General features: G+C 42.6%; 1 protein-coding gene across 7 annotated transcripts in view; it reads left to right on the plus strand.

The window, feature by feature from the left end:
• RAB30 (RAB30, member RAS oncogene family) overlaps window positions 1-20328 on the plus strand; it is a 74006-nt gene that overhangs the window by 20525 nt on the left and 33153 nt on the right. For 2 of the 7 annotated variants that reach the window (XM_047692949.1, XM_047692947.1), the window contains one exon: window positions 18935-19072. The exons of 3 other annotated variants lie outside the window; for them this stretch is intronic. The gene's annotated coding sequence lies outside the window, so the exon portion shown is untranslated. Of the gene's footprint in view, window positions 1-10103; window positions 10126-18931; window positions 19073-20328 lie in introns of those variants that run through there. 2 more of the 7 variants (XM_047692948.1, XM_047692951.1) reach the window with 2 other exon arrangements.

Raw genomic sequence — 20328 nt, forward strand, 5'->3', positions numbered from 1 at the left:
TGTCACTGTTATCCAAAGGGCCAATGGAACTACGTGTTCCCCTGGGGTGAGTTGATGCTGGGGGCATTCGTTAGGCCATGATTAGATACACACTGACCCAACTTACCCTCCTGGTGGTAAGGGATTCAGTTCCTAAGGTTTCTGCTACAGATCCATTTATTCAATTAAGCAAATAACAACTGAGGTCCTGCTGTTCCTTGGGTATTGTTTCGGTTTTAGAAATACTCTGCGTGAGGAACCAGAATCAGACTGCTCGGGGAAACCCAGTTCAGTTAGAGTGCTAAAATTTCTGTTTTTTTTTTTTTTTTTTAAAGATTTTTTATTTATTTATTTGACAGAGAGAGATCACAAGTAGACAGAGAGGCAGGCAGAGAGAGAGAGAGAGAGAGAGAGAGAGAGGGAAGCAGGCTCCCTGCTGAGCAGAGAGCCCGATTCGGGACTCGATCCCAGGACCCTGAGATCATGACCTGAGCCGAAGGCAGCAGCTTAACCCACTGAGCCACCCAGGCGCCCAAGTTTCTGGGTTTGAAGGGACCTTAGAGACAATCTAATCCAGGATCAGCAAGCTTTTTCTGTAAAGGACCAGAAAGTAAATGTATTCGATTTAGGGGCCATATATGATCTCTGATGCAGGTTATTCTTTTTTTTTTTTTTTTTTTTTACTATCATTTAAAAATGTAAAGATCATTCTAAACTGAGGTGGGAGACATAAGCTGGATTTGGCCCATGAGCCATAGTTTTCCCACCCCTGATCTAACCCATCCCCCCCCTCCCCTTTTTTAATCAAAGAAGAAACTGAGAACCCGGGGGTTCTCTGTACATCCCTTCCCACCATCACCAGCAAGAACACATCTAGTTCTTGACACTGCTTGATTGTTGGCCTTTAATAAAGGATCCCCAGAGATTCAGGCCCACACCTCAAATTGTCTACTTACTTGGCAAATATATAGTTTTGGTCCTGAGGGAAGAATGAATTTAATTATTCAGTAAGTCATTAGGTGCCTGCCACATTCCAGGCACTGTGCTTGGAACTGGGGATGTAAAATTAGCAGGACAAAATCCCAGCCTTCCATCAGTTCAGGCAGATATGATGGCCAAATGACAGGTAGCCTGTGGAGACCAGGAGTGGATGTCTTTGGAGAAGAGGAAGGCACTCCTCCCTCAGTATGTGGGATGCTTCCGTGGGTGTATAAATGAATCCACTCATTCATGGCACCTCCCACCTTACGTTTTGGAAGCCACTACCCAGCCTATAGGAAGGGGAAAGAGGCTTGGCTTCCTCCATACTTGCTTATTTTTTTCTGTGGGGACCAATACCTTATGTACATCCTATGTATGCATGGGTGGGTTATGAGATTAAAGGAACTAAGGTGAAAAAGGATAAAGACAGTTTATCGGGCACTGGCTTTGTTGCACCAGTTTATCCAGACCGTGGCACTGAGACACAGATGAAAACATAAAAGATCAGAGAGCCTTTTAATATTTTCGAGCTGGAAGGGATTTTATAGGTCACTTGGCAGTACCCTTTCATTTAACAGATAATGAGCACGAGGCCCAGAGATGTCAGATTTCTTACTGTGGGTCACGCGGCTAATTCATAGAATCTCAAGAGTTCTAAAGGCCCATAACAGATGGAGTAGAACTCTCCAAATAACAATAAAGAATAATAATCAGAGCCAACATTCTTGAAAGTTTATTGACATGCCTAGTAATATATATTAACCTCATTTAATTCTGACGATAACTCAATGTAATTGAGGTAAGATTACCATCCCCGTTTTACAGCTGAGGAAACTAAGCTGGAAGAGATTAAGTAAAATGTGCCCGAAGTCACCCAGTCATTAAGTAGTAGAGCCAGGATTCAAGTACCGAGCTCAAGGGCTTAACCTGCTCAGAGCACTTTATTCCCACTTAACTGCGACAACTGAATAGGAGCTCAGTGGCTGAGGAGACCCGTGCCAGGTCTGCGGATGTCTCATCTTTTGGCCAGATGTATATGCTAATATGCAGATGTGGGCCAGGAAAGCCTGTTGCTTTGCAGCTGTCTTTATAGTGCCCCAGAACAGTTCTGAGAATTAATGTGCTCAGTAGAATTCTGTTTCAACATCAAAGTTCCCTTGAAGACATGAGAGCCTGGTTGGTAATTGGTTTCACTGATTCTGCCGAAGTTTGTGGGGGCAACCGGAAGACTCTCTCTGCATGTGTTACCTTCTTCCTGTTGCGCAAGCATTTAGGTTTAAAATCGTAGTTCCAGGGGCACCTGGGTGGCTCAGCAGGTTAACCCTCTGCCTTCGGCTCAGGTCATGATCTCAGGGTCCTGGGATCCAGTGCTGGGTCGGGCTCTCTGCTCAGCAGGGAGCCTGCTTCCTGCTCTCTCTCTGCCTGCCTCTCTGCCTACTTGTGATTTCTCTCTGTCAAATAAATAAATAAAATCTTAAAGAAAAAAATTGTAGTTTCAAACTGTAGTCTGAGGCATCCTGGGGTGTGTGGGCTAAAGAACTGAGGGAGTCTGTAGGAAAAATTGGGCATGGATTTGGCTTTGATCCAAATGATGTCTAAAACAAACATCTTTGCTGCATTAATTTTTTAGTTCTGATGGATGAGAACAACCGACTCATTAGATGTACAGTACCTGTGATGCTTGTGATCTTTTCTTTCCATTCTTGCAGAAGTTGAATGTTTTTCTCACCTGACAATGGTAATACATGGATTTGGTTGGAGGTTTTTTGTTTTTTGTTTTTTTTTAGCCAAACACATTTTTACAGATCTGTAGAGGTTATTCTAAGAAAACCCTCTACCTAGATTACTGTTTTGTTTATAAGGAGCATTATGGGCTTTGTTTGCCATTCATTTGTTGTAAGCAGGTTTCTCTATATGGCAGAGGAAAGCCTGCGTTCTTGGATTTCAACTCAGAAAGCTATATCCTTTGAACCTAGGCCCCTGGGTTGGGATATATAAGTCCATACACAGCATTAATAATTGCTGCATATCACTTGGAGGAAGATCCAAATTAAATAAAGAAGGCTTTCATTAGGTCATGAAAAAACATATTTAGGCTCTCTTGGTAAGAATCTTGAGGGATTTTGCAGAGGGAAGAGATGTCATGCAAGATAGTCTTCTCATTTGTAGGCGTTTGAGAAATCCCTTAAAATAGAGAAACACATGAATATTTGTTTTCTAACAGAAAATAATTCAAAGACCTGCCCATGTGTCTTGCCAAAGCTTTTTTTCTTTTCAAGCTTCAGCCAACCCGCCAGAAATTTTTTTTTTTTTCTGATTATATCAGGGAGAAATCTCACTTAGTGATTGCACGCCGTTAATACCTGCTTTATTTTTATTTCCCACACTTGCTTGCTTCCATGGCATAGGGGCAGATTCCAAGAGAGAGTGGAAGTGTGCAAAATGTTTTGAGGCCTAGACTTGGAGCTAGCACAGCATAACTTTTGTGTCAGTCTTTGGCCGAAGCAAATCACAAGTTCTTGATGGGAGGAACTGCAAAGTTGTATTACTCAGGGGCATGGATGTGGGGAGTGAACAATTGCAGACACTTTTGCAATCTGTCATCTCCCTGTTGTCCAAATAATATTAAAAATAACATTAATTTGATAATGCTAATAATATAATTATTGATCTGTCTTCAAAGATCCAATCGAGGATTATACATTAAATTTAGTTGTTATGTAATATTTAGTCTCTCTCTCTCTGTGTTTTTTAGTCTTTTAATCTATGATTTTCCTTCTTTTTTGTTTCTTATGAAATAGATATTTTTAAGAGTCTTAAGAATATCCCACAACCTACCATTTGTCTAGTTATTTCTCTGTTATTATATACAGGTTAAACTTTTTAAGATTTTTATTTATTTATTTGAGAGAGAGAGAGATCACAAGCAGGCAGAGAGGCAGGCAGAGAGAGAGAGGGGAAGCAGGCTCCCCGCTGAGCAGAGAGCCCGATGCGGGGTTTAATCCCAGGACCCTGAGACCATGACCTGAGCCAAAGGCAGAGGCTTAACCCACTGAGCCACCCAGGCGCCCAGGTTAAACGTTTTTGGCAAGAATTCTAAATAGCTCATTTTGTATTCTTGCCATTGCTGTGTGAGAGGATGTTAGTTTATCCCATTATTGGTGATGCTCAGTGCATACACCTGGCTAAAGTGGGGTCTGCCAGATTTTGGAATCATAAAGGTGTCATTTCCTAGAGATAGACTTGCATTAAGTTTGGTACTAAAGTTCTCCCAAATATGTTAACATACATTTATTTTATTTTAGAAGATTTTATTTATTTGAGAGAGAGTGTATGTGCATGAGCATACAGGGGAGGTGGACTGGCAGAGGGAGAGAGAGAATCCCAAGGAAACTCCACACCTAGTGCAGAGCCCGATGGGGGGCTCGATCTCACAACCCTGAGATCATGACCTGAGCTGAAACCAAGAGCTGGCACTCAACCAACTGAGCCACCCAGGCGCCCCTATCAATATTTATTTATTAGATACCTACTGCGCATCTAGCCTTGTGTTTAGTAGTGCAATGAACCTAAAAGAATTAGATAAAAAAGAATCTATCTGAAGGAATATGTAGGTTTCTTGAGGGTAAGTTATTTTTTAAAAAACTAACAAGTATAGGAGTGGTGATTCTTAAGTTAACAACTAGTTTATAAAAACTTTTTATTGATGTATAATATACATAGAGAAAAGTACACTTGTAAGTGTAATAGCTTGATGATGTTATCAAACTGAGAACACCAATGTACCCAACACCCAGATTAAGACACAGAATTTAGGGGCACCTGGGTGGCTCAGTCCGTTTATGCATTCAACTCTTGATTTCAGCTCAGGTCATGATCTCAGAATCTTAAGATCTAGTCCCATGTCAGGCTCCATGCTGGGCGTGGAGTTTGCTTAAGGTTCTCCATCTCCCTCTCCCTTTGCCCCTCCCTCCCCAAAGAAATGGAATATAAGCACATCTCAATAAGTCTGATTTTTAAAAAGATTTTTATGTATTTTGAGAGAGCATGGCATAGGGGATGGGTAGAGGCAGAGGGAGAGGGAGAGGGAGAAGCAGACCTCCTGCTGAGCAGGGAGCCCTATTTAGGACTCATCTGAGGACCCTGAGATCATAACCTGAGCCAAAGGCAGACACTGAACCAACTGAACCACCCAGGTGCCCATTAATGAGTCTGATTTTTGTGTGGAACTTATATCCAAATGATGGTTGACTTTTTCCATATCAACTTATTTATGAGTACCCAAAGAAATCAATATCATTTTAAGCCTAAAATGGTGTTCCCTAACTTGATTGGTTTGGGGATCCATCCAGCTTGATTCAGAGTAATTTTCACAGTGTGCATCCAAGATAGTCTCTCCTTATTCATTCCTGTCTCAGAACAGAAGATGACCTCTCCCATGGATAGCTTCTTCCCTGTGCATTCCACCCTGCCTCTCTTGACTTTCTTGGGTCTGGTCCTTCTCTTTCTTCCTTGTGTCTCTCCTCCATGTATCCTTGGTCTTTGGTTTCTCCTTTTCCTTAGGTTCCTTAGCAGTCGTCCTCCTGGTTCTCCTCACCAGGCTGCTATTCTCCCTCTTTTTTGTCACCAAACTTCTTAAAAGACAACTTCCTCTTTCTCTTTAACCCGTTCATCCCAATGCCCTTTGAGACGTGGTTTCTTTCCCCACAATTCTAGGGAAGTTCATAAGCAAACTCCTAGGTGTTAATCAGCCTTTTCTAAAGCCTTTGTTTTCTTAGATATTTCTGCTTCCTGTTGAAGTCTTTTTCTTCTTTTCTATGAGACTGTCTCCTCCCTTGGCTTCTATTTGTGTGCTCTCAGTTTTCAGCTACTACTCTGAGCACCCCTCTAACATTGAACTTCCCAAAGAAAGAACAGCAGTAATTCTGGCTTCTGTCGGTATGTCTGAGAATGACATTTCTTAGGACCTTTCTTCATGGGTAATAGATAAATATCTGAATTTACCTATGATTGGAAGATAATGTTTTTAATGGCAACCTCTCAATGAAATTAATGTAAATTCTGTGTAACCCTAGTTTCTCAATGCTGTACCTGGTAAGAACTCAATATGTGTTTGTTGGAATCATTTAATCATTCAATTATTCATTTATATGTTCAATAAATATTTACTAAATGTCTAGTCAGTGAATTGATTGATAAGTTCCACAGTAGGTTACATTTTTTAAATATCTAAACTTCTATCTAAATATGTATCTTTGTCTTTTTTCCTTTTCATTTTTGTTGATGTTTGCTTGTCCTCCCCCCACCTCATTGAGCAATTACTAACTATATGACTCTTAGAGAAGTTATTTAACCTCTAGAAATCTTTACTTTTTAAAACAGGGATAACAGTGGTATCTGCCTCCTGGATTGTTGTAAAGATTAAGTGGAAAAAAATGCAAAGAGAGCACATAGTACATACTAGGATATAGCAATGACTCGATAGATATTGTTATCATTATTATTCTTTTAAAAAAAAAAAGATTTCATTTATTTATTTGACAGAGAGAGAGAGATCACAAGTAGGCAGAGCAGCAGGCAGAGAAAGAGGGGGAAGCAGGCTCCCTGATGAGTAGAGAGCCCTATGTGGGGCTCGATCCCAGGACCCTAAGATCGTGACCTGAGTTGAAGGCAGCAGCTTAACCCACTGAGCCACCCAGGTGCCCCTATCATTATTATTCTTGCTGTAATGGTTCAGTAGTGGACTTTGGTCCTCACAGCAAATTAAGCATTAGTCTTCTCATTTCTGTCTTTCTTTCTTTATTTCTTTCTTTTTCTTTTTTTTTTTTTTAGCCTTCCCATTTTTCCAAGAAAGTAATGGAGACTCAAGAGGATTTAAATAACTTGCCACAGGTCACAGAGCTAGTAAATTGCAGATCTTGGATATCTGATTGATAGCTTGTGCCTTTTACAAAACTATATAATGTATACCAATATATCCTATGCTTTCAGCATCTTGTAGGACACTTAGAAGTAAACTAGAAGTCACTTTATAATGGCTGAAATAAGCTAATGCTGTTCTCACCTGCTTTCTAAAAGGTAGGACATATCAAGGAAGTTCTGCCTGATTGGGAAAACTTCAGCCCTAATGGTCAGATTAACAAAGATTGTATCTTAAAACCACAGGATCTTAGGGGTAAGAAGGATTTTAGGCTTAGAAGGATTTGCCCACCCAATTATTGAATTTTCTTGCTAACCATCCAGCCAATGGGTCATTTGATTTATTCTTTAACACTTCCAATGACAGGGAAGTCATTGTCACCTGGAGGCAGCTCTTTCCCCTTTCCACAGCTCTGACCACAAGACTGTCCTTCTCCATCCAACATCCATCTGAACTTCTGTGTCTGCCTTCCACCTGTGGATCCCAGCTTAGTAGTGGATGGCCACATGAAGTACGCTATTTCCTAGGTCAACTTTTTAGGTTCTTGATGTTTATTCTCCATTTTTCATTCTCAGCAGCTCTTCACCAGATTGAGCAGCTTCAAGCCTTTCATTTACAGCTTCCCCAGAAAAAAACACAGCTAGATCTACTCTTTTTTTCTTCTTAGTGGAAAAAAGAATAAAATCCACGACTATCTCATGAACATTTGGCTTTTCCTTCAGTCTTTCTCATTATGCTTGGTACTTCCTCCTACCCAGTTGGTCAAGCTAGGAACCTAGGAGTTTGTTTCTTTACTATTCACATAACAGTCTATCAGCTACTCTTTTTGGTCCTATCTCCAAATATAAAATCCATCTCTTCCACCATCACCCTGGTCTAGTCACCAGATCCCTCCCCTGATTCCTAACTCCGGCCCCCTCCTTGCCCACAACAAGTAGAGTTATCTCTTTAAAGCACAAATTCATGGTGTTTGGGTAGCTCTGTGGGTTAAGTGTCTGAGTCTTGATCTCAGTTCAGACCTTTTTTTTTTTTTAATATTTTATTTATTTATTTAACAGAGAGAGATCACAAGTAGGCAGAGAGGCAGGCGGGGGAGAGAGAGGAGGAAGCAGGCTCCCCACCAAGGAGAGAGCCTGATGCGGGGCTCGATCCCAGGACTCTGGGATCATGACCTGAGCCGAAGGCAGAGGCTTTAACCCTCTGAGCCACCCAGGCGCCCCTCAGTTCAGATCTTGATCTCAGGGTTGTGAGTTCAAGCCCTGCCTTGGGCTCTACATTGGGCATGGAACCTACTTAAAAACAAAAACAAAATCAAAAGCACAAATCAGATCATGTCAGTCCCGTAATTAAAATTATTCTCTGATTTCTCATTGCCCTTACAACAAAATTGAGACTCTTCTGTGGTCAGCAAGGCCCTGCGTCATCTCAAATATTCTTCCGTGTTATTCATTCAGCCTTGGTCCCTGGTGGCCTTTATGTTCTCTAGATATGACTAGCCTTCTCTGGCAGCCAGCCCTCACACTTCTTATAACTTCTGCCTGCACTCTTTGCATAGCTTTGAAAATGGCTGGCTCATTCTCATCCCTCAGGTCTCAGCTCAAATACCACTTCTTTAGAGAAGCCTGCTCTGATCACTCATCAAAGGCCCTAATCTCATTATTTTGTACCTTCCTTTCAGATTTGCACTGCTTTTCTTGAGAACGTAAGTTCTTTGGTGACTGGACACAGTCTATCATGTTAGCAACCATGTTTTCTCTAAGTGGCATAGTAGTTACCCTTGGAAGGTACTTGATAAATATTTGCAGAATAAATAAATAGCTTGTGATTGACTGGGTATAAGGGTGTTGGAATCATATTAAAAAAATGAATTTGATTCTGAAGTTGCCATTCCCTGTGTGATTTGGGGCAAATTATGTTACCTCTCTGGGCTTCGGTTGCCTTATTTGTATAAAAGCAATCCTAGGGGCGCCTGGGTGGTTCAGTGGGGTAAGCCCCTGCCTTCAACTAGGGTCATGATCTCAGGGTCCTGGGGTCGAGCCCCACATTGGGCTCTCTGCTCAGCGGGGAGCCTGCTTCCCTCTCTGTCTCTGCCTGCCTCTCTGCCTCCTTGTGATCTTTGTCAAATAAATAAATAAAATCTTGAAATAAAAAGTCTGTGACCTCAGTAAGTTAGGTTTAATCACTAAAAAAGAAAAAAAAGTTAAAAAAAAAATAAAAGCAATCCTAGACCAAAAAAAAAAAAAAAAAAAAAGGCAGTCCTATCTACCTCATGAAATGTTGTGAATATTTTCTTTGGATGTTGTGAATATGAATTAAGATACTGGCTGTGAGTGTACCTGCCGTAGTACCTTTCACATATTAGTGTTTGGTCTCCCTCCAAGCCTGGCACTTCATTCTAAACATGTGTAGAAGAGCTCTGTCAAGTCTGAACCTAATTACTGGAATGGTTCCTGTGGTGTGCCTGGGAATGCCCGACCCATAAGCCTGGGGTGACATGCCTGCATCTTCTCTTGGGTATCACTTGCCTGGCTGGGAAGCTTTTTTTTTTTTTTTTTTTTAGGATTTTATTTATTTATTTGACAGAGAGATCACAAGTAGGCAGAGAGGCAGGCAGAGAGAGAGAGGGGGAAGCAGGCTCCCTGCCAAGCAGAGAGCCCAATGCGGGGCTCAATCCCAGGACCCTGAGATCATGACCAGAGCCGAAGGCAGAGGCTTAACCCACTGAGCCACCCAGGCACCCCTGGGAAGCCAGTTCTAACCTTGGATATCAGCTGTTGTGCTGCGTGATGCTACAGTCTGATAACCCAGAGGTACCAGGCCCAGAGCCTTCGTTGGGGTGCTGAACACAGACCCCCAAAACACCATCAAACTTGACATTGTATGGCCCATTTCTTGTCAAGATGGATTGGGATGCTCTGTCTAGACAGTCGTCTCCTTTGGGAAATCACGGTTGCTCTAAGAGGAGGCACATGGTCTACCGTTAAGAATACAAAATAGGCCTGTGAGCTGTTGGGGAGGGGAGGAGTTGCCGTGAGGTGGGTGGGCCGGTGCAGCCGAGCCTGCAGAAAGGAGCTGTCAGCTTCTGCACTCACAGGCATCTGGGGATCATTGCTGGGAGCCTTCTCCTTCACCCGTGCCGTGTTAACAGAGTTCCCTGTCCATAGCAAGGTACAGATGTCACTGTCAGCCTTCTCAGAGCCAGCGACTCTGTGCCCCCACTGAGGAGTGCTTGGATGACTTGAAAGGTAACCCTGGAACGGGGACAGCCTGCTGGGGAGAGGGGCTGAAGTCTTCATGCAGCTTGTCTGGTCAGTAGGATGACCTGCGTGACTCTGCTGTCGGTTGTCAAGAGTGAGTGTTCTAACATGGGGCTCTAGAATTAGGAAGACCTGGTTCATATCTTGGCAGTGTCATGACCTTGGCTGAGTTACTTGACCTCTTGCCTTAGCTTCCTCATCTAAAATGGGGATAATAAGGACTCCCTGTCTTACGTGATCGCTGTTAGGTTTAGATGATAGAGTACACACAGAAATGTTAGTTGAGTTCCAGGCATAGCTGATGTTCAGAAACGAGTGTTCTCTTTATCAGGCAGGACAGGTTGGAATTTTGAGTTTATTCCTGATTAGCCTCACCGTATTGAACTTTGGGCCTTGATTGCCAGCTAGGTCACTTGGGACAACTTATTTAACCTCTCCACGTCAGTGTTTTTATCTGTCACATGAAGTTCATAGTTGCCATCTCCTAGTGAAGATGAAATGAGATCAGGGTGCCTGCCACATAGTAAGTGCTCAAAATCCTCCTTTCTTCCACCTTTGGTTATTGAGTATCTGAAATACGGTCCCTTTAAGCTTGTTAAGATTCCTCACTAGCCTTGTATGCAGCTGTGTTCAGACAGCTTTGGCAGAAGGAAAAGCTTTTTTTTTTTTTTTTTAAATAGACTGTTTCATAATCTTTTGGCTCAGATCTGTTGCTGCTGCACCGTGTGCTTCTCAGGTTCCCTGGGTCCTCCTGTAATCAGCATGTACCTTGCCTCTCACCTAAACGACCCTGGAAAGTGGCTGCCCTGGGAGATGTTGCTGAATGCAGAATGGATTTTCCTCCCTGCTCTTTGGCTCTTTGGGATGAAACTGGCTCAGGGATTCTAGGCCGCAGGGGGGAGGGGCTGTCGGGCCTGGACTACAGTTGGACTTAGTGGCCAAGAGTTTTCTGGTTTTCATTAAAATTCTCTGGCTGTCTTTCGGGATTGCTCATTGGATATGACTGTGCATTGGAGGTGGTTGTGCCGTTCTCTTGGCTACACACACCCAGCAAATCACAGTGGCCCTGAGGACGAGAGAGAACTGGAGGTGGCAACAGGCTGGCTAAGGGTTATAGCTCAGCCGTGTGATAAGGGGCCCCTCCCTGTCTGCAGCTGTATACCATGAGTTTTACAAACTCTTCAATACAGATGGGGAAGCAGACATAGCTGAGCTGGGAATCCTCTCACAGCTTACTCTTGAAGACAGACTTGTTCTTCAGGGCAGATAGAAGTTTCCTGGCAGCTGTCAGAGGGTCCCCAAATGTGACATCAGTGACTGCAATGAGTCTGATCTAATCATTTTTCCTAAGGTGCTTATGCCCAAGGGGCGGGGCTTGAGTGGCAGTTCTTGGAGAGTGACAGAAGATTCGGTTTTTTAAGAGTTAATTGCTGGTAGTTGAAATCTCACTTGAGATTAGAATTTGAATCTGAAAATCTGGCTTCATATGATGACTCTGCTATTGACTTGCTTTGTGATCTCAGGCAACTTACTTCCGTGGGATAAATTATGTAAAGCTAGTGGCATATCATATGTTCTCAGTAAGGGCTAGATGTTGCGATAAAGTACGCTAGATTTGACCTGTCACTCCAGCTCACCGAGCTATATCCCAGTTCTGTCATCTAAAACATTTGTTTAGCATCCCTCCCAGTTTTGTGTCATTTAAGAATCTGAGGCAGATGTGTTCCCTAAGGCTCTTCTTTCACTGGAGAAATACATCAAAACCATATTATTATGTTTCCCAGTGAGACGCTTACAACGATGGATATGTCATCCCTAGGTAACTTAGTAGGGAAAAGGAAGGTTTTTTTCTGTCATTCTTGATGGATAGGTTGTGAGAAGGCCATTTTAATTGATCTTGGGTATAAATGTCCCTTGACTCCCAAGAGAGCATCACTCAGGCTGCCATTTGCCTTCAGTGTAAACTCTATTTCCCATCTTTTCTCCTTTTACTCTACTCTTCAAACCCTGTGTTCTAGCCAGAGTGGACTACTCACAAAAAATAATCACTGTGGAAACTATCGGGTATACCGAAAAGTGTTCTAAAATGGATTTATAGCTTGAAGAAGAACAATAAAAGGAAAATTGGGCATCCATCATTCAACTTATAAAATGGAATGTTACTGGTGCCTTAGAAGCTGCTTTTGTATCTTCTGCCCCCAAATCACGTCCTCTTCTCTCCTCACCAGAGTCAGTGATTATCCTGACTTCTGTGTTGATCATTCCCTTACTTTTTTCTTTAATGATTTAACCACTTATGTTGATATTACTGAACTGTATATTGGTTAGTTTTTTAAAACAAGGAGCAAGTACAAATCTAGAAAGCTTTGTAAGAAAAGGGCAATAGTGCCACTACTGGGTTTAAAAATAAGCTGATTTGGGTTCATATTGTGACTTTAGCTTCCCTAGAGGTTACAAAAGTCCTAATGGGGCAGTCAGTGGGCAAGGCTGTAAGTGGATCCTAGGAAATTTAAAGCCCACCATTATTAGGGCATCTGATGGCCATAGTGTGGGTCAGGCACTGAACATCTGGTAGGGTGTGGTCATAGAGAATGGACTCTTCTGTCTTCTCTACCTCTCATTTCTTCAGCTGTCAGGGAGTAGGTCAGAGCAAAAACTTCCTTGTGGGGTGAAGTGAATGCCATCAGCTAACCTGCATAGCCTGGAGGGGCCGAGCAGGTGCTTTATTAGCACAAGGTCGAGACAAATAGAGTCAGAAAAGAGTCTGGATCAAGTTTGCCTATCATTCTTGGGCAGGTTAAAAAGAGAGTATGCAGTTACTATCTGTGGAATTTTTTTACCTAAAAATGTACCCCTAAATCTAATCAAGCCCCTATAGCTAACTTTGATTTATTGGAAAGATGGAAGAAATTAAACTACACTCTAAAGAAGCGAACAGATAAATGCAGATTGTTGGACAACTGATTTGGCTTTTGCAACAAGTCAGTGGCATGAAAAAAATAATGTAACTTAAAAATTATAATCAGTGTAATGTATGAATCTTTTTGGTTCAGGTAGTCTTTGTGTTAGTCTGCTAAGGCTGCCATAACAAAATACCACATACTGGGTAGCTTAAGCAACAGAAACTTATTTTAATTTTTAAAAATTTTTTAATTAATTTTTTTTTTTTTTTTAGGGAGAGAGAGATTAGAGAGAAAGAACACAAGTTGGGGAGAGAGCAGAGAGGAGGGAGGAGGGAGAGAGAGAATCTTAAGCACTTTCCACACTCATCACGTAGCTCAATTTAGGGCTCAATCTCATGACCCTGAGATTATGACCTGAACTGAAATCAAGAGTTGGACCAAGTTTAACCAAGTGAACTGCCCAGGTGCCTCAGAAATTAATTTTTTCACTGTGCTGGAGGCTGGAAGTCTAAGATCAAGGTGCTGGTGGGTAGATTTTCCCCGAGGTCTCTCTCTTTGGCTTAGAGACGGTCGCTGCCTTCTTCCTCCCTCCTCATGGTTGTCCTCTGTATACTTGTGGCCCCAGTGTCTCTCTATATGTTCTAATCTGTTTTCTTCTTATAAGGATATTAGTCATGTGGGATTAGGGACCACCCTGAAGGCCTCATTTTAACTTAGTTACTTTTTAAAAGGCCCTATCTCCAATTATAGTCACATTCTGAGTACGGGGGGGGGGGGTTCAACATATAAATTTGGGGGCCAGGGGAGACACAATTCAGCCCGTAACAGTCTAATTTTAAAAAAGCATTTCAGGGGTGCCTGTGTGGCTCAATGGGTTAAAGCCTCTGCTTTCGGCTCAGGTCATGATCCCAGGATCCTGGGATTGAGCCCCGCATTGGGCTCTCTGCTCAGGAGGGAGCCTGCTTCCTCCTCTCTTTGCCTGCCTCTCTGCCTACTTGTGGTCTCTCTCTATCAAATAAATAAATAAAATATTTAAAAAAATGCTTAGAGATGTTGGGGAAGTTTTATTATGGCCTGATATCAGGGGGTTGCTCTTAATTTTTCTAGGTATGATAATAATATTGTGATGTTAGAGAATGGGTAATATAGAGGTGGGTTCTGAAGTACGCTGAAATGAAATGGTACGATATGGAATTTGTTATAAAATATTTAAACAAAGAAAAATAGAGGAAAGGGAGTAGATTAAGTTAACAGGCCAAAATGTTCATATATTGAGTTGGTGATGAGTATCAAGGGCTACTTTTCAGTATGTTTGAAAATTTTCTAATCATATATTTAAAATATTTAGATCAACAACACCAAGGAGGGTTTAATGGCAGTAGGGTTTTTGGTGATGAACAACTTCAATATGTCTGTCCCTTGAGCTCTACTTCTGCAGTCTGGTTAGTTTCTTCATGTGGTGGTCATTTTAGGGTCCTCCACTGACTGTCTCTACTCAGTCCCTCTGTTCCTTGTATACCACTTGGTGAAGGATTTCCTTCAGGAACTTCTTAGGTAAATGGAATTTGAATTTCTAAGATCTTGTATATTTGAAAATATTTTTGTTCTGTTCTCATACTTGATACATAGTTTGGTTAGAAATCATTTTCCTTCAGGATTTTGAAAGTATTGCTTCATTGCCTTGTTTTTATTGATGCTGTTGAGAAGTTGGTGTTGAGAAATGTTTTAATTTCTTACTCTTTATATGTAGCCTGTTTGATTTTTCTCCTTTCTGAAAGCTTATGTAATCTTTTCTTTGCTGTTTCCTGAAATTTCACACTGTGTTTTGTGTGCGGGACGCTTTGAATCAGGCAACCTGCATGCCTTAGTTCTTCAGAGTTTTATCAAATTATATTATAATTTTTCTTTTTTTCTATTTCTTCTTGGGAATTTCTTTTACTTTTTAAAAAGATTTATTTATTTTTGGAAAGTGCGAGCCCAGGTGAGAGTGGGGGGAGGGGCAAAGGGAGAGAATCTTCAAGCAAACCCCCCCACTGAGCATGGAGCCTAATGTGGGGCTCCATGTCATTACCCATGAAATCATAACCTGAGCCAAAACCAAGAGTTGCCGCTTAACCGACTGTGTCACCGAGGTGCCCCTTGGGGATTTCTTTTATTCAGATATTGAACTTTCTCTACTAGTCCTCTAGAATATTCTTAACTTCTTCTGTTTTCCAATCTTTGTCTCGTGATTCTACTCTCCAGATTTTCTCTACTTCATTTTTTAATCCTTTTATTGAGGTTTTTTGTTGTTGTTTCTGTTTTTGTTTTTAAATTTCTGCTACTAAGTTGTCAATTTCCAAGAGCTCTTTTTTTGTATTCTTGGTGTTTCCTTTATATAGTATCCTATTTGCATTTTATGGCTATAATTTTATTTCATTTTTGTGAGGATATTAATGGTATTTCCCTCCCACCCTGCTCCCTGCCTCATATATAGTATCTATTTCCTTCAAGCTCTGTGTGTGTGTGTGTGTGTGTGTGTTTGCTCTGGTCTGTATCTTCATTAGAGGCATTCCCAAGATGTCTTTGAATGTGATCCTTGGCTGTGTTGTCTAATTAAGGGTGGGGAGTAGGGAGATGGTAGCTTAAAAAAATAGAAAACAAAAACAACTGTTGAGACCTTGAGTGGTAAATGAAGGAAGCCACTCACAAAAGACCACAGAGTATATGATTTCATTTATATGAAATTTCCAGAATAGGCAAATCTGTAAAGACAGAAAATAGATTAGTGGTTGCCTGGGGCTGGAGTGTGGGTGGGGGGTGCGGTATATGGATGGAGTGATTGCTAATGGGTAATGCTTTCTTTGGGGTGATGAAAATGTTGTAAAATTGATCATGGTGATGGTTTAGAACTCTGTGACTATACTAAACACCACTGAATTGTACACTTTAAAAGAGTGAATTGAGTGAGTTTATCTTAATGAAGTTTAATGTTATATCTTAATAAACCACCCCAGTGGTGATGGTTGTACAGCTCTGTGAATATACTAAAAATCACTGAATTGAGGCATCTGGGTGGCCCAGTGGGTTAAAGTCTCTGACTTCGGCTCAGGTCATGATCCTAGGATCCTGGGATCAAGCCCCACATCGGGCTATCCCCTCTCACAAGGGGAGCCTGCTTCCCCTTCTCTCTCTGCCTGCCTCTCTGCCTGCTTGTGATCTGTCTGTCAAATAAATAAATAAATAGAATCTTTAAAAAAAAAAAATCACTGAATTGTACACTTTAAAAGGGTGAATTGAGTATGGGAGTTAATATCTTTATGAGGCTGTCCAAAAAACCCAAAAAGCTGTCAGGAAACTGACTATGGGCTGGAGATCATTAACTGTGGGACTCACTGAAGTGTGATGGGGGTGGGCTGTTGGAAACCCCTGAGGCAGCATCTTCACGTTTTCCTCCGTTCCCATCTCTTTGCTGGGAGGGGAAAGAGGGAAGTCTCTAGAGGAGAGGGACTAGGAAACTGTTGTACTTCACCTTCAGCAGACATAGTGCCCTTGTGTTTTTTATGTTCCCCGTTAACCATACTGGGTACTCCTGGGCCAGAGCCACTCTTACTTTTTATTATGGAAAATTCCAAAGATTACAAAGTAGAGAGGACAGTGCAATGAATCCTCATGTTCCTGTCACCCAGGTTCACCAGCAGTCGTTTCATCTGTGTCCCTCCCACCCCCTCTCCCCAGATTATTTTAAAACAAATACTGGACATTTCTGTTTTATGCTCTCTAGCATCTAAGCTTCCAGAATTCTGTCAGTGAGGAGAAGGATCTAGGGATTTAGCTGCTTGAAGCTGTTTTCTTCAGCTTCAGCTTCTGCCCCGCTGTTCTAAGAGCACGATGACTGCCAGTCCTGGGCCTGGTGAGAACCCCGTGGTTCCCATCAGCTGCACACTCAGCTTTCCCTGCCTCTGGTTTAGGATTCAGATTTCTTGCATCTGCTGTCAGTTACTATGTGTTCATCTGTTTCCCAAGCTTCCAAAATTTGACACCACTATCTTCTCTTTCCCTGAACTTACAGTTTTGTTATTAAGACAAAGAAGTCTCTAGTGGATTTTTGTAGGGTTTGGGGAGTAAGTGAAATTAGATGCAGCTGTTCAGCCTGCTACTTTCACAGGAAGATCAGCTGCTCCCCCCCACCCCCGCCCCAGTTTTGGCCTATCCTACCCGATTCTACTCAAACGTACCTAGAACCCTACTGGTAGATAGATATATAGGTAGAGAGAGAGATTTGCCAGGAAAGCCCCTTTCCAGTCTCCTGAGTACCAAGAGGAATTCTCTTATTTTAACATGCTTCTCTTCTGACCTGAAGCCCAGGCAGAGTTAAGGAGTGCCTGCCTTTGTGCCTCACTGGCATTTTGCACTCACCTCTTACAGAATTGTTTGCTTGCACTTTGAATGCTGCATTGCAGTTTGTTTCCCTGCCTGTCCTCCCTGTTGGGGTGTGAGACCAGACTCAGGACCAGGACTCTGTCTTGTTTCTCTTTGTATCTGGAGCCCAGTGCCTCGCTCCCCGTAAACATTTGTTAACTGACAGGCTGGAGAATTGAGCACTGCATCTCCAGAGTGGGGACAGACGGGCGTACAATGCCCCCTTCCTCCTTGTCCCTTGCAGGCACTACTGTTTGGTAAATATTAAGAAGGGAAATATGCCTAGCTGGCTTGTTATGCAATGCCATTCCCTTTCTTTTAAGTCTGGGTTTTTTTTACCCAGTCAGCATGTTGGAGAGGGAGGGGGGCGCTGTAGGAGAGCGTAAACATCCTTCCATAGAAGGAATGGACTCCGGCAGGGATGCATTCATTCCCTCCCTCCCTGGATAGAAAGGCTTGTGGTCTGTACACCGCTTCGCAGTAAAGGAGTCAGTTTGTTCTTTCTCGACAGCTACTTCATTCTGCAAAGTCTCCCATTGCTTTTTCGTTTTGGACCAAGTGCCAGGAGAATTTTTTTTTTTAAAGATTTTATTTATTTATTTGACAGACAGAGATCACAAGTAGACAGAGAGGCAGGCAGAGAGAGAGAGGGAAGCAGGCCCCCTGCTGAGCAGAGAGCCCGATGTGGGACTCGATCCCAGGACCCTGAGATCATGACCTGAGCCGAAGGCAGCGGCCTAACCCACTGAGCCACCCAGGCGCCCGAGAATTTTTTTTTTTAAGATCTTATTTATTTATTTGACAGACAGAGATCACAAGTAGGCGGAGAGGCAGGCAGAGAGAGAGGAGGAAGCAGGCTCCCCGCCGAGCAGAGAGCCCGATGCTGGGCTCGATCCCAGGACCCTGAGATCATGACCTGAGCTGAAGGCAGAGGCTTAATCCACTGAGCCACCCAGGTGCCCCAGGAGAATTTTTTAAATTGCTGATTACATTATTTAAAAGCATCTGAAGTTAAAATAATATCTAGGAGAGGTCCTGTTACAATTCAAACATACAACTTTAAAAGGTTAACAGTAACCTCTCGTTTGTTTCCAGTATCTTTCTCAAAATGCCACATAGAGCCTCCAGGGGGAAAGAAACAGAGAACTAGTGGGCAGACAAATTTGGGGTGCTGGATTAAACACACTTAAATAGGGTTCTGTACTTCAGGATTTGTCAGCCTCCCTGCTGTGCAGTGTGACTCTCCTAGAGGGACATGCAGGAGGCTGCGTTTCCTCAGTTTATCTTACTTTCCATCAGAGGAGCAGGAGCATTTTGGTGCTATGTTTTGAGGAAAACACATGACCCTGGAAATAGCCCCTCAGCTCTTTAAGGCCCGGTTGAAATGCCACTCCCTCTAAGGCTTTCCTGAATTTCCCCAGAGGTATACAGCCTTTTTCTTTGAATTGTCTTGCCTTCATCTGTCTCCCTGTCTCTTCCCTTACCCTCAGCAGAACCTAAATTCCCTGTGTATCTTGTGTCACTTCTGCATCTGGGACATTACCTGGCACAAAGTTACTCAAGAAATGTATGTGGTTCTGAACTGGTGCCTCAGCTAAGTCGTCCTCCCAATTCAGAGGACACCGTCACGGGTGGGAACTCAAGACAGGTCTGGAGCTTGGGGCCCTCGCTGATCAAGGATATGGGTAGGGGAGAGGGCTCACAGCAAGGACACAGGGCCAGTGTAAGAGCTTGATCCTAAAGGACAGAATAGGAAAGCAAAACCAGGAGATGCTGAGAATATAAATCAAATATGCTGATGGCTGGTTATATATGCCAGCCACCTCTGGTCAACTTTGAATATTTAGACTTAATTCCATCCCTTCAAGTAGGTGATATTCTTCCTATTTCATAGATGAAGAAATGGTCATCAGAATGGTGAAGTAGACATAAGTACTGGGGCACCTGGGTGGCTCAGTTAAGCGGCGCCTTCGGATCAGGTCATGATCCCGGGGTCCTGGGATTGAGACCCATGTCTGGCTCCCTGCTCGGTGGGGAATCTGCTTCTCCCTCTCCCTCCGCCCATCCCCCCTACTCATGCGCTCTCTGTTGCTCTCTCTCAAGTAAATAAATTAAATCTTTAAAGAACTAAGTACCTATATGCACCAGGCACTGTGCTGCTGGGGATACAAAGATGAATAAAATTCAGTCTTTTCCTTCAGAGAACCCTTGTTTTATGGCATAGGTGATCCTGTAAATAATTAAGCAAGGGGGTGAATGTGGTGATGAAGCTATGATTGGGGTAATATGGGAGAACCTACCTGAGCAAGGTGGAGTGAGGGTAGAGGAACTGAAGGGACCAGAAGACAAAGCATGGGGTGAGAGATACAATGATGACTTTATAATCATCGGCAAGAAATGTGAGGTAGGCTAGGAGTGAGGAGAAGCTGACAAGATGTTGTGAGCTGGTTGAAGTATTTCAGACCTGGTTTCGAAAACCAGGGGTTTGTAGGGTTTTCAGCCAAAGAACAAACTGTCCAGCATGTTTCAGATACAAACCCAGGTGGTGGGAGATGGTCATATTATTCCCATTTTCTAGGTAGGAGAGCTGAGGTTCCGAAGGTGACTTGCCTAAGTAATCTTAGCATGTTAGAGTTGGAACAGAGCCACAATTTCAAGCCAGAACCACCTTGATCTTTGTCCTACTAAGCTACCTCTCAGAGTAACAATGACCAAACACTATATTGAATTTCTGACTGAAAAGTACTCTTACTTTCACTCTGATACTTGAATCAGGGAATAGTTTTAAGTCTTCATATGATCAAGAGCCAGATTTATGTGGTACTAGTTCTCAGTGCTATAAAAGTTCAGAGAAGGAGAGATCAGGGAGCAGTTCATGCGGGAGGTG

Source organism: Lutra lutra, chromosome 10, assembly GCF_902655055.1.
Source record: "Lutra lutra chromosome 10, mLutLut1.2, whole genome shotgun sequence".
NCBI lineage: Eukaryota > Metazoa > Chordata > Mammalia > Carnivora > Mustelidae > Lutra > Lutra lutra.